This window comes from Sinocyclocheilus grahami, unplaced genomic scaffold, assembly GCF_001515645.1.
Source record: "Sinocyclocheilus grahami isolate Dianchi unplaced genomic scaffold, SAMN03320097.WGS_v1.1 scaffold857.1, whole genome shotgun sequence".
In the NCBI taxonomy this organism is placed as follows: domain Eukaryota; kingdom Metazoa; phylum Chordata; class Actinopteri; order Cypriniformes; family Cyprinidae; genus Sinocyclocheilus; species Sinocyclocheilus grahami.
This window is the reverse complement of record NW_015506036.1, coordinates 220,492-234,094: the sequence shown is the minus strand read 5'-3', so window position 1 is coordinate 234,094 and position 13,603 is coordinate 220,492.

The window sequence follows — 13,603 nt, the reverse complement described above, 5'->3', positions numbered from 1 at the left end:
CAGGGTCGGAGGGTCAGCTGTCTCCACTTCCAGTCTCACTGACCTGGACTCCACATCGGCCCTCCGACTCATCGGGTCCGCCTTGGCTCCTGACTCCACTGTTCCCCATCATCCCACTGGCTCTGTTGTCCCTCTGGCTCCTCCTTGGTCAGTCATCAACCTTCCTCCGCTACAGGATTCCACACCTCTGGCCTCGTCTCATCCCTCTGGCTCCATCTGGCTCCTTCTTGGTCCTCTGTCGCTCCGGATCCACGACGGTCTTCTGGATCCTCACCTCGACCTCGGTTGCCTGAGTGGTCTGCTCAGCCTTGGCCCTCAGGAACCTCGGTGTCACCCTGGCTCTGCAGCTCTCTGTCTCCATCCTGGGCTCCTCTTCCACATTCTCCATCTGTCAGCCACCTTGTGTCGCCAGCCCTCCTCCACCGTAGGCTGCTGTCCTGGCTGTGGTCTGGATCTCCGCCTGGCTCCTCCTACTCCGGGCTTCTCCCTGGCTCAATGAACTGTCCCCTTTTCCCATTGCCTGTCTCAAGCCTGCCTCCTGAACCCCCACCCTCCCTCCACAGTTGGACTTGTCGGCGCGAGGACGCGCCTTTTCGGCAGGGGGTGAAATGTCACGTTTATGTTCTGTTCCATTTTGGTTTAGTTTTCTCAGTATTTCTGTTCCCCTGCATTAGTTCCCTAGTTTGTTCCCTTAGTTGTTATTTGGCTCCACACCTGTTCTGTTTTCATATTGATTACGTTCCCCATGTATTTAAACCTTGTGTCTTCCTCGGTTCAGTGTCTGTTATTGTTTTGTATTACGGATGTTCTTGTTTTCTCCCGGTAGGTTTATTAAAATATCTTACTTGGACTCTACTCCTTCGTCGTGCGCTCTTTATGCTTGACAGCCCATAACAGTAGCGCTTCTCAATGAGAATGAATTTTCAATGAGATCTCATTCACTGAGCAGACAGAAAACAAGCGTTCTGCTTTGCATTAGCTTCCCTTAACTGTGCATTTGAATCTAATTGACATTGCATAAGCTGCCGTGGTTTTGGGAGTGAGATAAGATTGTTGGTATATCATCGCATGCCGCGTTCAAACCGTACACTTCGATTTTGCCATAATGGTCGACATTGTGACACTTCAGCATCCAGACAACTGTATGCAAACAAGCGTGAACCTATCAACGTTCAACAGGTCACTGGGTTTGGCGTTGCCTACAGAAGACAATGGATCTCCAGACTAACAGAAGATGTAAAGAGAACGAAGCCCATTCAAAGAAATATCACATCAGATAAAACACTTGACTTTGGTGTTATTGAAATCACCTCTTTGGCAAACACTTTCGCTTTTTCTCATTTGTGGCTTCGCTGCAAATGAACCTTTCAACTCTGTGAAAAATAAATGGCGATGCTGTAAATAACCTGGACGGCTTTGTGTGGAACAGGCTGCTGCCTGCTGAAGTTTCTATTTTGGTTGTGTTGTCTTCTCACCTCAGGGCTGCGGTAAACAATCTGTCAGAGCAGGTGGAACAAAAATGCACCGGTACCGTCAATTAAGATCGCGAGAAACCAAGTTCATGTGCAGGTGAGGAGAAGCACAGTGTTCCTTCCTTCATTTCTGTGCCAGCTGTAATTGCTGTCTTTGATGGGTTTCATTATAAAGTAACGAGTCAAGCCTCGATCTTCTAAAAAAAAAAAAAAAAGTTGCACACAAATATAAAAGTGCAAAATGTCAATGTGAGTTTGGATTCATATTGACTTTAATGGGGAAAAAATAACACCTAAAGACTGATATTATTGTGGCACTTGTTGCGTTGCACTGCAATTATTGCATGCTAAAATTAAGCAAGCACTTAGCAACCGCACAGCAACACACTAAACACCTTAACACACCTTAACCACATTGAAACAGCCTGGCAACCCAAAACACACAAGTATCGTGATCATGAGTTTTGCACAGACATACACCACATTCTTCAGAAAATGCAACAATCTTGTCTTAAGTAGCTTGCAGGTGGGATGCTGCTTCCAAATGACTGGTAGTAGGTCACAGTGGAGCAATATTAAGTGCAATATCACAACTTTTAATGTGGTTTATTGTGATAAATATAATGTTTATGTAAGCAGAGGGATTGTAATGAGGGTTGAAACACTGTGTGAAAATTATTCAGACTGTAAAAAGAGCCTACCTCCCCTTTTCATATTTAATTCAAGTATTGCATCATTTAATTACATTAATAAAAACAACAACAACAACAACAGATTTTTGTGATATATTGCATTACATTCCAGTAAATTCACACATAAAAAAAGAATAAATGGCAAATGCATAAAAAAATCTTATTCAGTATTTTTGTTATTATTATTATTATTATTATTATTATTAATGATAATAAAAAAACACTGAACAAGACTAATTTGCTTGGAACACAAAATTAGTTTCTAGTGAAAATATCTTGAATTAAATTAATTTTTCCTGCTGAATTAGCAATATATTCATTTTCTTATTTTAAGAGTGAAAACATTTAGTGGAACGGGTGTGAAAAATTACTTTTATTCAAGATATATTACCTAAAAAAATGTAACCTGACTCACGCTACCTGTGATTAACAGACACTAAGACCTTATAAATCAATAATATTAATAAAAAAAAAATATAATTTAATCAACATTTTTAGGGGCTTACAATTTTTAGGTGATAGATTTGACACTGAATATTTAAAGTAAGTGATCACCTAATAACTATAACAGCCTAGCAATGTGTCTGCAACTCTCTGGTTTTAGGAGCTAATACATTCAAAATAAGCCTTTTATTTTTTAACTAATTAACACATTTGTTATTATTTAACAAATAACAAGTCACTATGCAATATTCAGTGAGCTGCTTTTATATTTTTACCCTGAAATGGCCAGACGGCCGCTCAACAGCTTTGCATAGCAGCTTGCAAATGTCAGTCAAGAAGTAAACTATTAGCGCCCTTGTTAAGAGCTGTCATTATACAATCAGCTGCTTTAAAGCTCTCCTGTTTCAGAGCCTTACACTCGTCTCTGCAGCTCCTGGCCTGTCATGGCTTGTTCCACATAACTCACATGGGGCAAGTTGTGTTTGAACTCTAACGTCGACAAGTAGAGCGAACAAATAAAACACTGCAATCCTCTGACTTCAGTGTGTGGAATTTAATAGTGACTGGCTGTAAACATAAATCTTCCACTGAAATGTCAATTTTGTCATTTACTCAACCTCATTTTGTTCCACAAGAATGCATTGAGAGCAAATGGAGATTTTTGTGAAATTTAGATAATTTAGATATTTCACAACAGAAAAAGGAATTCAACAAAAGATCTAAAAAATGTGCTCTGATTTGCCCAGATTTGCAATCAAAAGCCAGAGATCTCTGTGTGCACTCACACATTTCTTCCCTGACCTTTTCCATGAGATTTTATAGCTGTTACAATAATTGTCTCAGTTATCCATTATTATTTCTCAGATGTAATTTTAGGAGGAACGAATACATCAAAGTTTGGCTTGTTCCACATAACTCACATGGGGCAAGTTGTGTTTGAACTCTAACGTCGACAAGTAGAGCGAACAAATAAAACACTGCAATCCTCTGACTTCAGTGTGTGGAATTTAATAGTGACTGGCTGTAAACATAAATCTTCCACTGAAATGTCAATTTTGTCATTTACTCAACCTCATTTTGTTCCAAATCTGTATGAGTTTCTTTCTTCTGTTACACACACACGACACACACACACACACACACACACACACACTCACACACAAATAATTTTAAAGAAAGTTTGTAACCAACAACCAACAAGAATGCATTGAGAGCAAATGGAGATTTTTGTGAAATTTTTTAGATATTTCACAACAGAAAAAGGAATTCAACAAAAGATCTCAAAAATGTGCTCTGATTTGCCCAGATTTGCAATCAAGAGCCAGAGATCTCTGTGTGCACTCACACATTTCTTCCCTGACCTTTTCCATGAGATTTTATAGCTGTTACAATAATTGTCTCAGTTATCCATTATTATTTCTCAGATGTAATTTTAGGAGGAACGAATACATCAAAGTTGGACGAAACTCAATTATGTCTTCTGAAACACCAAAGAGTAACGTTGACAAAATCCTCTGGGCGAGAACACTCGAGAAGATAAGTCTACAAACGAAGTGGTTTTCCCTCGTCTCTGTCATCTTTAATCTGAGGACAATTACTCTTTCAGAGCTTCTGCAGAAAGAGACGGTCGTCAGAACATGATCTCGTGCAAACCTCATGCGTGAGTAAGTTGTTTGGCTCTTTTTTCAAGTTTAGACAGAAAAAAGAGTAGCACGAGGGAGGGATGGGGAAAGGTTAGTGTGGATCCTGCCAGGGGAGTGGTGCTCTTCACTCAGCTGACACTGCGGCGGGACAGATTACACCGTGATTCTGATCTCCTGAAAGAAAGAGTGCAGATCTCGCTTGTTGTTGCGTGGCTTCCAGCGATAATGGATCAGTCAGCCGGGTCGTTGCTGCTATTCGGTGCCTTGTGTGTCCCCAGAAAAGAGCACGAGCTTAAAATGCTGAATTATCTTAGTCTTAAATAACACCATTTGAACTTTAAGGATATTGACGTTGATAACTTGAAACATTTTTTTCAGCATTTTAAACACCAAATATCCCAATTTTTTAAAATGCATATCCCATTTTCATGATAAATACAACAATTACTAAAATTGATTTTGATGATTGAAAGTAATTTAAGTGGAAGACGTGGTGTATTTAAACTTCTTAAGTAATGTTTTTATTACTTTCTGTCAAAACCCAGTTCAGACCAAAGTATTTTTGACCATCCTGTTATTATTTTGTCCACCTTAATTTTGGCTAAATAAATAAATAAATAAATGAATGAATGAATAAATAAAAACAAACAAAAAACAAATAAAAACTATTAATTCAGTGTTTATGACAATTTATCGGAGTATCAGTAATGTATTACTTTGAAAAATAAACAAAATTTTATTTGATACATTTGGATATGAAAACAAAAATGTAAAATGATGTGTGGACAAGAAAGTACAATTCATACATAATATATATATATATATAGCTTTTAAATGGACAAAGGAACATGTACACAAAGCCCATTCATTAAAACTATTAGTCTTTTAAGCTGGACATTTTTTGACTTCCATTTCATAGATTTTATTTCATAAATGCTTCAGTTTATTTGCCTACTACAATTTTTCTATCATGACAACTCACAAAGTTATTTTTAAAAAAAGTTTCATTTTTCTACATTGCATGCACCGAATACGACCCAATGTATGACCCAGTGATTTACTCCTGTCTGTGCTCGAGTCACACTGACACTGTTATTGAACAGAACTGAATCAACATTGAACTGAATCGAGCTGAAAAACAACACTGTTGTCTTCTGTAGTGCTGAAATAGAATTTGTTTCATAATTGATGAGCTTTACAACATTAATTTTCATGTTTACTAACATGAAGGTTCATCGACAATCTGGATTGTATAAAGCACTGTATTACTAAAAGTGACTTGACTTGACGTGACCAGACGGAGGGATTCGCCTGGAGTCATGAGCGCTAACTTTCTTTTAGAGATATAGTGCTCTGCTCTATCTATTCCTGCTATCTGACCACACTGAAAACAGAGAAACACCGTCAGTCTGCGCAATAAAGGACCAATCCATGAAGTGTTGAGGTGCTGCTGTCTTGATAAAGTAGTTCTTGCTTCTTTTTCCCCCCACCATGAAATAAAAAATAATAAAGTTAATTGTGACTTTTAACTCATAAATGATGACTCTTTTCCTCACAATTACGAGTTAACATCTCGCAACTCTGAGAAAAAAGTCAGAATTGCATGATGTTAGTTTATATAGGATTGTGAGGACAAAATGTCAGAACTGAGAAATAAAAAGTTGCTATTATCCTTTTTTATGATAATACGTCTGATTACATTTATTTTTTTTTTTTAAGTTAAAAGATTAAACGTTTTGGGTGGATAGAAAAAGGAATGGGAAAACAACGGTTTTGATAAGCTCTGATGTAAAAATCTCTGATCTGATCTAATATCTGATGTAAAAAAAAATTATAATATATATATATATATACAGTATATAAAACCTCTGTAAGGTTTGGTTTCTGCTACACCTCTAAAGTTACTAAATAAGTGCCACTAACAAGCCCCCCAGCTTTTCTGAATAGAGCACTTTAAAGCCAAAAACTCTTGGCCAGCCTGAAGTTTTCATGGGTTTTAATGTGTCATAAGTTGATTTCACAAAACCCTTTGGTTACATCTCCAACCAGGTGTCCTTCATCACATCACATCACATCACATCGTGTGACTCCAGAATAACTGTCAGTCTCATTGTATTCTTGTTTCCATCAAGGTTTTTTTTTTCATACAGTATCAAGGTGAGAGACCTCAGTACCAAAATAGATGATTCACAATGGGCTCTGCAGGTTCAGACCTGTTTCTGCCCTCATATCAAAGAGCGTGAAAGAACTTGAACCCTCTTCATCTGCTGATCCGGTACTATACTTACAAAAGAAATTAAATCAGCTAGTGTGCATTGACAGATGCCACATGTCTAATATCTGATGTGTCTTTTTTATCATCACATTTATATCATACAGATATTTTTTTTATCCACATAGTGAAATTCTTCATCATGTTTAAAGAATTAGTTTGAATTGGGAACCAGTGTTCTCGCTGAGAACAGCATTTATAGATGAAAACAACTTTAAATCGTCTTCTGGACTTTTAACGCCACCCTACAATGCATGCACATTTCCAAACAACCATCATGCTTTTATAGGCAATTATGGAACAGAACGTGTTAACAACTTGCGGTTATTTGCTTGATGAAAAATAATGTGAAGAATGCATTGTATTGTGCATAATGCATAGGTGTTAAAATAGCATAAAACTTGGCATTACAGGCATGTTCCCGTTAAAGTGTTTGTGTCCAGCCCTGATCTGGAATCTGTTAAGATGTTTATTCATCATGATGTGCATCCAAATACACAAATAAGCATCATTTATCAGCCATGTTGCGAGCAAATGCATTTTTAATGTTGTGTTTTCTTTCTTGAAGCCAGTGAGCTAAATGAGGCTGTTTCTAGAGGACGCATGTAAAGGGAAATTCTGTTAAATTGGCAAAATTTCTGATCGGTTGTCATTGGCATGCTTTTAAAATATAAAGCCAGATGGATAAACCTCTTTATGAAAACCATTGTAAATGTCTAAAGATCTCTGCTGCACTATTGAGGAAAACTTAACTGGTCACACTTTAGTTTGGGGACCAATTCTCGCTAATAACTAACTATTAACTATGGCTTTTGCCTCAAACTCCTAATTTGCTGCTTATTAATTAGTCAGTAAGGTAGTTGTTAAGTTTAGGCATGGGCAGAGTAACATAATTGTAGTTGGTAACATAATCTAGGTTGCTTGTTTTAGGTAATAATATGACTGCTTTTTAGATTAATTTCAGATTAATTTTCAAACAAGCAAAGAGAAAGAAAATACATTCCATTTTTGGATATTTTTGATAGGGTTTCCAAAACTGGGTTTAACGCAAGAACTGCAGTGGGTTTGTGAGTTGCTAAAAAACGAATAATTAATTAAATCATAAAAAATGTAAAATAAATTATTTAAACACTTAAAAATAGAAATAATCTGTTTGCCTGTTTACCATGAAAATGAAACCCTTTATCAGCATCTGAGAACTGAAAACATTTAAATGTGTCTTAAATTATTTGAATATCAATATTTCAAGTAAATATTGTTTTATTGTTTATTAACTTTGTTAGCATCATTGCAGGTACTTAAGGACGTTTTGCCATTAAGAAACACTGGGTTATTTTACTGTTACAATAAAATGTCAATACCGTTAACCTCAATTCAGAATACAAAGAATTAAAAATTACGTTATGAAAATATAAAAAGTACTAATTTCACGTCAAACATTGCATATACAAATGTGATTTTTAAAATGCGTACTTTTTTAAAAGTCTGCACAAGTAGGGAACCGGTGCTCTTCTCATGTTAAAGGGGTTTGGCTAACAAAAGTGTTTGAGAATCCCTGAATTACATTAATAAACATGAAAACAACAATGACAATACTGTACATGCTCTCTTTCTGTATCAATAAATCATGAATGATTTAGTGCCATTGTGTGAATTGTAAGTAATCATGTAATCCATAAAAAAGTAACTGTAATCTGATTGCGAACATTATATAATGTAATATTCTGATTATGTAATCCAGATTACATGTAATCAGTTACAAACCCAGCTCTGGGTATGTTGTAGAGCTAACATGCTAGTAAAATGCATGCTAATAAACAAGTTAATAGTGAGAATTAGAAGTGTTCACCCTAATAAAACATGAAAATCAATCACTTAATCAATCAGCAGCTGTTTCCTAACAATCAGATATTTCCTGATTTATTTATTGGTTTATGTTTCAGTTTTATTAGGTGCATTATTAGTCATTTTGGTTTAGGAATCAGTGGTTTGCCTCCTAATAAATTCATTGTGATGACACCAATGACATTAAAGGCGACCTATTATGCCCCTTTTTATAAGATGTAAAATACGTCCCTGATGTCCCCAGAGTGTGTATGTGAAGTTCTAGCTCAAAATACCCCACATTTAATTTTTTATAGCTTGTTGAAATCGCCAGTTTTAGGGTATGAGCCAAAACACGCCGTTTTTGTGTTTGTCCCTTTAAATGCAAATGAGCTGGCCCTTTTCAGAAGAGGGCGGAGCTTCAAGAGCTAGCCTTTGCAAATAAGCATTCCACTATTAGTACAAACCTGTTATCTTTACAGAAAACGTACTCGGTTTAAAAGTCAGTCATCTGATTGTACTGTGCATAATAAATGCGTGTTTATAAATTACACAGACGGGGAGCACGGCACGATAACATTAACCTTCGTGTGCCTTCGTGTGCTATCACAAACTTTATAAGTCCCACTTGTGATTATGAGCTCGACAAATACAAGCGGTCGACTTCACATTGCTTTTATATGCAATTTTTAACTACCACATTCCTATATTTATGATCATTCTTGTAGCACTTGAAGGCAGTATCAGTGAAAACAGGCAGAGACAATAGAAGCTTTAGCTTTAGCTAATTGATCCCTCTTTCAGAATCAACCTTTGCACAACTCCAGCACTGAACTGACCCTCGTTTGGGAGGCAGTCCGGTGTAAAATGATTAGCACAAACATATAGGACTTAAGCGTTTTTTCCCGGGACATTTCCTTCGAAAATGAAATCGAACCACCGTGTCCTCAGCGGTCTATGGAGACTCCTATGTTCATTGGTGCTCCAGCAGCTACAGCAAGAAAACAGTAATGGCGGACTGCTGCTTTTCACTCAGGGCGGGGTCTATGCTAATAGGGTAGAGAGCGTCACAAATGGGCGGGACTTTTTCCCTACACTCTTAAACATAAAGGTGCTTCACGATGCCATAGAAGAACCTTTTTGTCTAAATGGTTCCTTAAAGAACCTTTAACATCTGAAGAACCTTTCTGTTTCACAAAAGGTTCTTTGTGGCGAAATAAGGTTCTTCAGATTATAAAAACGCAAGAAAGAGATGGTTCTTTAAAGAACCTTTGACTGAATGGTTCTTTGTGGAACCAAAAATGGTTCTTCTATGGCATCGCTTGAAGAACCTTTTGAAGCAGCTTTATTTTTAAGAGTGTACCATGACGTCAACGTACCGAGAACAGAGACTGTTTATGATTTATTGGGATTGTAAAAAAAATGAGTGGGTGGATTTTTACCATTATAGGCTGGTTGTTTCCACACACTGCAGCCACACAACCTTATAAAAGTGATTTTTGCATAATAGGTCACCTTTAATGCACAAGCTACTCTAGTCACTTGTCACTGTGTTTCATTTTTCTTCATGCAATAACTCTGCTTGATCACACCGTGACAACATTTGACCGCATTTTCATAGTTAATTGAAAAGAGCGAATTTAAGCACGCAATACTTCTCAATGAGGCCGTCGGACTGTGTGCCAGTTGTTCCTGGATGATTTTCGTTATTATGTGACTGTGTGGAAAGAATCACTCCAGGCTTGAATGCTGAATGCGCTGTTTCTGTTTGCGATTAAAAACAAGCGTTATGAAAGTAGGTTGTGGAAAACAGCTTGCAACAGTGGGTCGTCCACCAGTTTTTGAGTTCAGTGCTCTTTCTTCACAACTTTGATGGATCAAAACGATGTGGAGATGCTCATTTGATGATATACTGTAGACATGGATCTGAGGAAGATTATAATGCAAACTGTATTAAAATATCACTGAGTCTGATGGTTATTACTGTCGTCGGTGCAAAGGAGATCATCTGAACGAAACAATGGACTAAAGACTGATAGAGAGAGAGTTTGGTTGTGATCAGTTTCTCAATACCACTCGCATTGTTCAAGAAAAAGCGCCTCAGGACTGGCCTACACTCACGACTGTTTATGCTCAGTCCTGTTAGTTGTGCGCTCCAGATTACTGGAAACAATTTCAATCTGGAAAGCCACATATAAACACAGGAGGGGAAAATTAGAGGGTGCACATGCCTGTAACTCCACTGGTCCATCATAATTCTCTGTTGAACCTGCCCTGCATAACGCAGTGCTACAGACCGCAGTATGTGCTGTATTTATTTGGCTAGGCCAGTGTGGAGTAAGCAGGTCCAGGCCAGGCTTTCATAGAGGAATACCCATTCATTCCTGACTGCTGGAAGAAATATAACTCAGCATCTGACATTTCACATCAAGAATTCGGCCAAGTTTTAATGAACCACGTTCAAATATCAGTTCAAGATCCAAAATCTTATGCTCATTACAGCGCATAAAAAATGCTTCGGTTAAGTGTAGAAAACCAGGTGGTGTGCATTTATAGCACATTTTGACCAATTTGAAAAATGTCCCGATTTCACGTTAATCTCACCATCAGAGTTACTCACGTTCATTAAAAAACAAGCTTTACATTTTCTATTTTGCGTGTAGCGATCCACGTATGACAATAATTACATTTGTCTGATTTAATTAGCTCTGACTGCTTCAAAAAATGAGCGAACCTTGAAATGATATTTACAAATCTAATTGAAATCATACATTAGTCACTAAATAGACCAATCTTGCCTTTTTAAATTTGAATGGCAAAGGTGAGATCTAAATGATATGTTGTGGACATTCATTAGACAACTTATTATAATTGATTAATTAGCGAGGGACTGTTTGCATCACGCAGTTTTCCCCTGTTACACCCTTAAGTTGTTTTTACGGTCTCATACAGCGAAAGACGATTAACTGGTAATGAGGTACTGCAGGTGCTATTACCAGTGTTTTTGCGGTTGGCCGCAGTCTGGAAGTGGAACCTACTGCTTCATCCAATGTGCCGACTGTGGAGTGTGTGGTAAACCTCTTCTCACACATTAATGAATATCTGCAAAGCACTTCAAATCTAAATATTTGAGTTATGGTTCAGACCGCTGGTGAGAGCGGGATCCTCTCACCGTCACACCTGCAGGAACACCGACCCAACACATGAAACCTGTGAGAGCGAGCGTAATATGGTGTCCTCTGTTTGTGCAGCAGGTTAATGGAAAGCAACAAGCAGTCAACAGGTCGAGGATGATGATGTGTGTCTCAGGCATATATTGTTAATTAAAAATGTGTAGCATATTAAACTTGACAGTGGGGCCTTTTCTTGTTGCTTTGGCAGAGGAGACGAAAAACCATTGATGCTAATGAAGATTACTCTATGGGTTGCATTGGCATGCAACATATGCATTTCAATTCTTGAGTACTAGGAGAAAACCGAAAAAAGTGCATGTATTAAACTGTTCATTTAGATTTTTTTCATATAATGCATTTCCTATATCATTCATCAATACAAAAAGTAATCAAATGTTAAATGCTTATTATATATAGACCAATCTAGTATTTGCTTCAATAAATAATCAAATATGGCTTCATGTTTTGTTGGCAAAGTCTTATTTCACGTATGATGTATATTAAATGCGGTAGCATATATATATATATATATATATTATTTTTTTTTTTGTGTGGTTTTGTTAGGTGCTGATCAGACCTACTTAAAATGAGACAAAATATCTAAAAACCCAGTTTATTTTATTTCAGTTATTATTTTTTCTTATTTATTTATATTGCAATTGAATTCTCAAAGGCAGAAAATATAGGCACATTTACTTAAAAATGTCAAAAACTACAAAGCTCCGGAGCATATGTGACCTTGTTGACTTTAGAGCAAGCGAAATATAAAAAGTCGACCTTAAAGTTGCAAGCTTTTCAGTTTTTTTAAAGGGACTTTTCTTCATCGTGGTATTAGTATGATTGCAGAACCTTGACTTTTTTTTTTTACTTTAACACTAAAACATTGTTTTAATTTCGAAATGTACAAAATTATAAGAGGTATATTCAAGACAATATACGTATGAAATGCATACGTTTTCTTTTTAATTAACAGGTCTGGAGTCTCCAGACACAAATGAGTGGCATGGCATTGAAGCATAAATCAAATATCTGTACTGCTCCTGATTTACAGTCTTAGACATTCTGACACCACTTAAAAACACATAAAGGAAACTATTATGCATGTTTAAGCATAATTCTAAAACACATTCTGCTTGCTTATGTAATATAATGTAAGCTGATTTTACTACATTAGACATGCAACACAGCTCAAAATGTGTCCATTCAGTGTTTAATGACTAAAATCTTTGATGCAACCTATAACTCGAGTTTGAAAATTAGAAGAAAGCTATACTCTAAATTCATAGTTGGCATTATGCATCTTATTTAACTGCATGACATTCATCATGTATAAGTGTATAAATGTGATGCTAAACAACTGCATAGTCATGATACCTCTGTTTTGTTTTTAAAAAACGTCCTCTTTTGCAGTAATTAAACAGTTATGCTCTACTCTTAGGAATGTTTTAGACCAGAGGTTAAGCATAACATCATCAACAAATGCAACACGCTGCAGTTAATGAGTAATGAGTGAATGTGATCAACACAACACATCAAAAATGCTGGGAAGGTGATTACAGTATGTTCAAACAAATTCTAACTCTAGTATAGTTTTAAGGACTATTCTTCCTATAGGTAAAGCTTTGGCTGACCGCGCGACGTGCCATGTCTGATAAACGCACGCCACCTGGTTTCCTCAGGTGAAATTCTTCTGCGAGCGCGTGGAGCAAAGGTGAGCAAAGACTCAGGTGAAGCCGCCTCACTATGACGAAGCTCGGCTCAAATCAACAAAGCAATTCATCACGAGTCTGTCTGATGTTTGTCCACATACGCTCGACCGCTTTATTTCAAAACAGGGTGTGCATGATCCGTGTGTTTTTGTAAGAGTGATTTTAAGACTTAAAGACATGCAGGCCCCGCCCCCTGTAGGCATACCCGGAGGTGAGCGCCTATATTAGACAGCTGAGCGCGCGCTAGGGATGTTAAGTGCACTTATCTGCAGCAGGTACAGGTCCTGTCACTCTCACGCGTTGGATTGTGTTTGAAAGCTCCGCGTGGCTATTCTAGCTCTCAAGCTGCTTGTCCCGTGTGCGTGTGTGTGTGT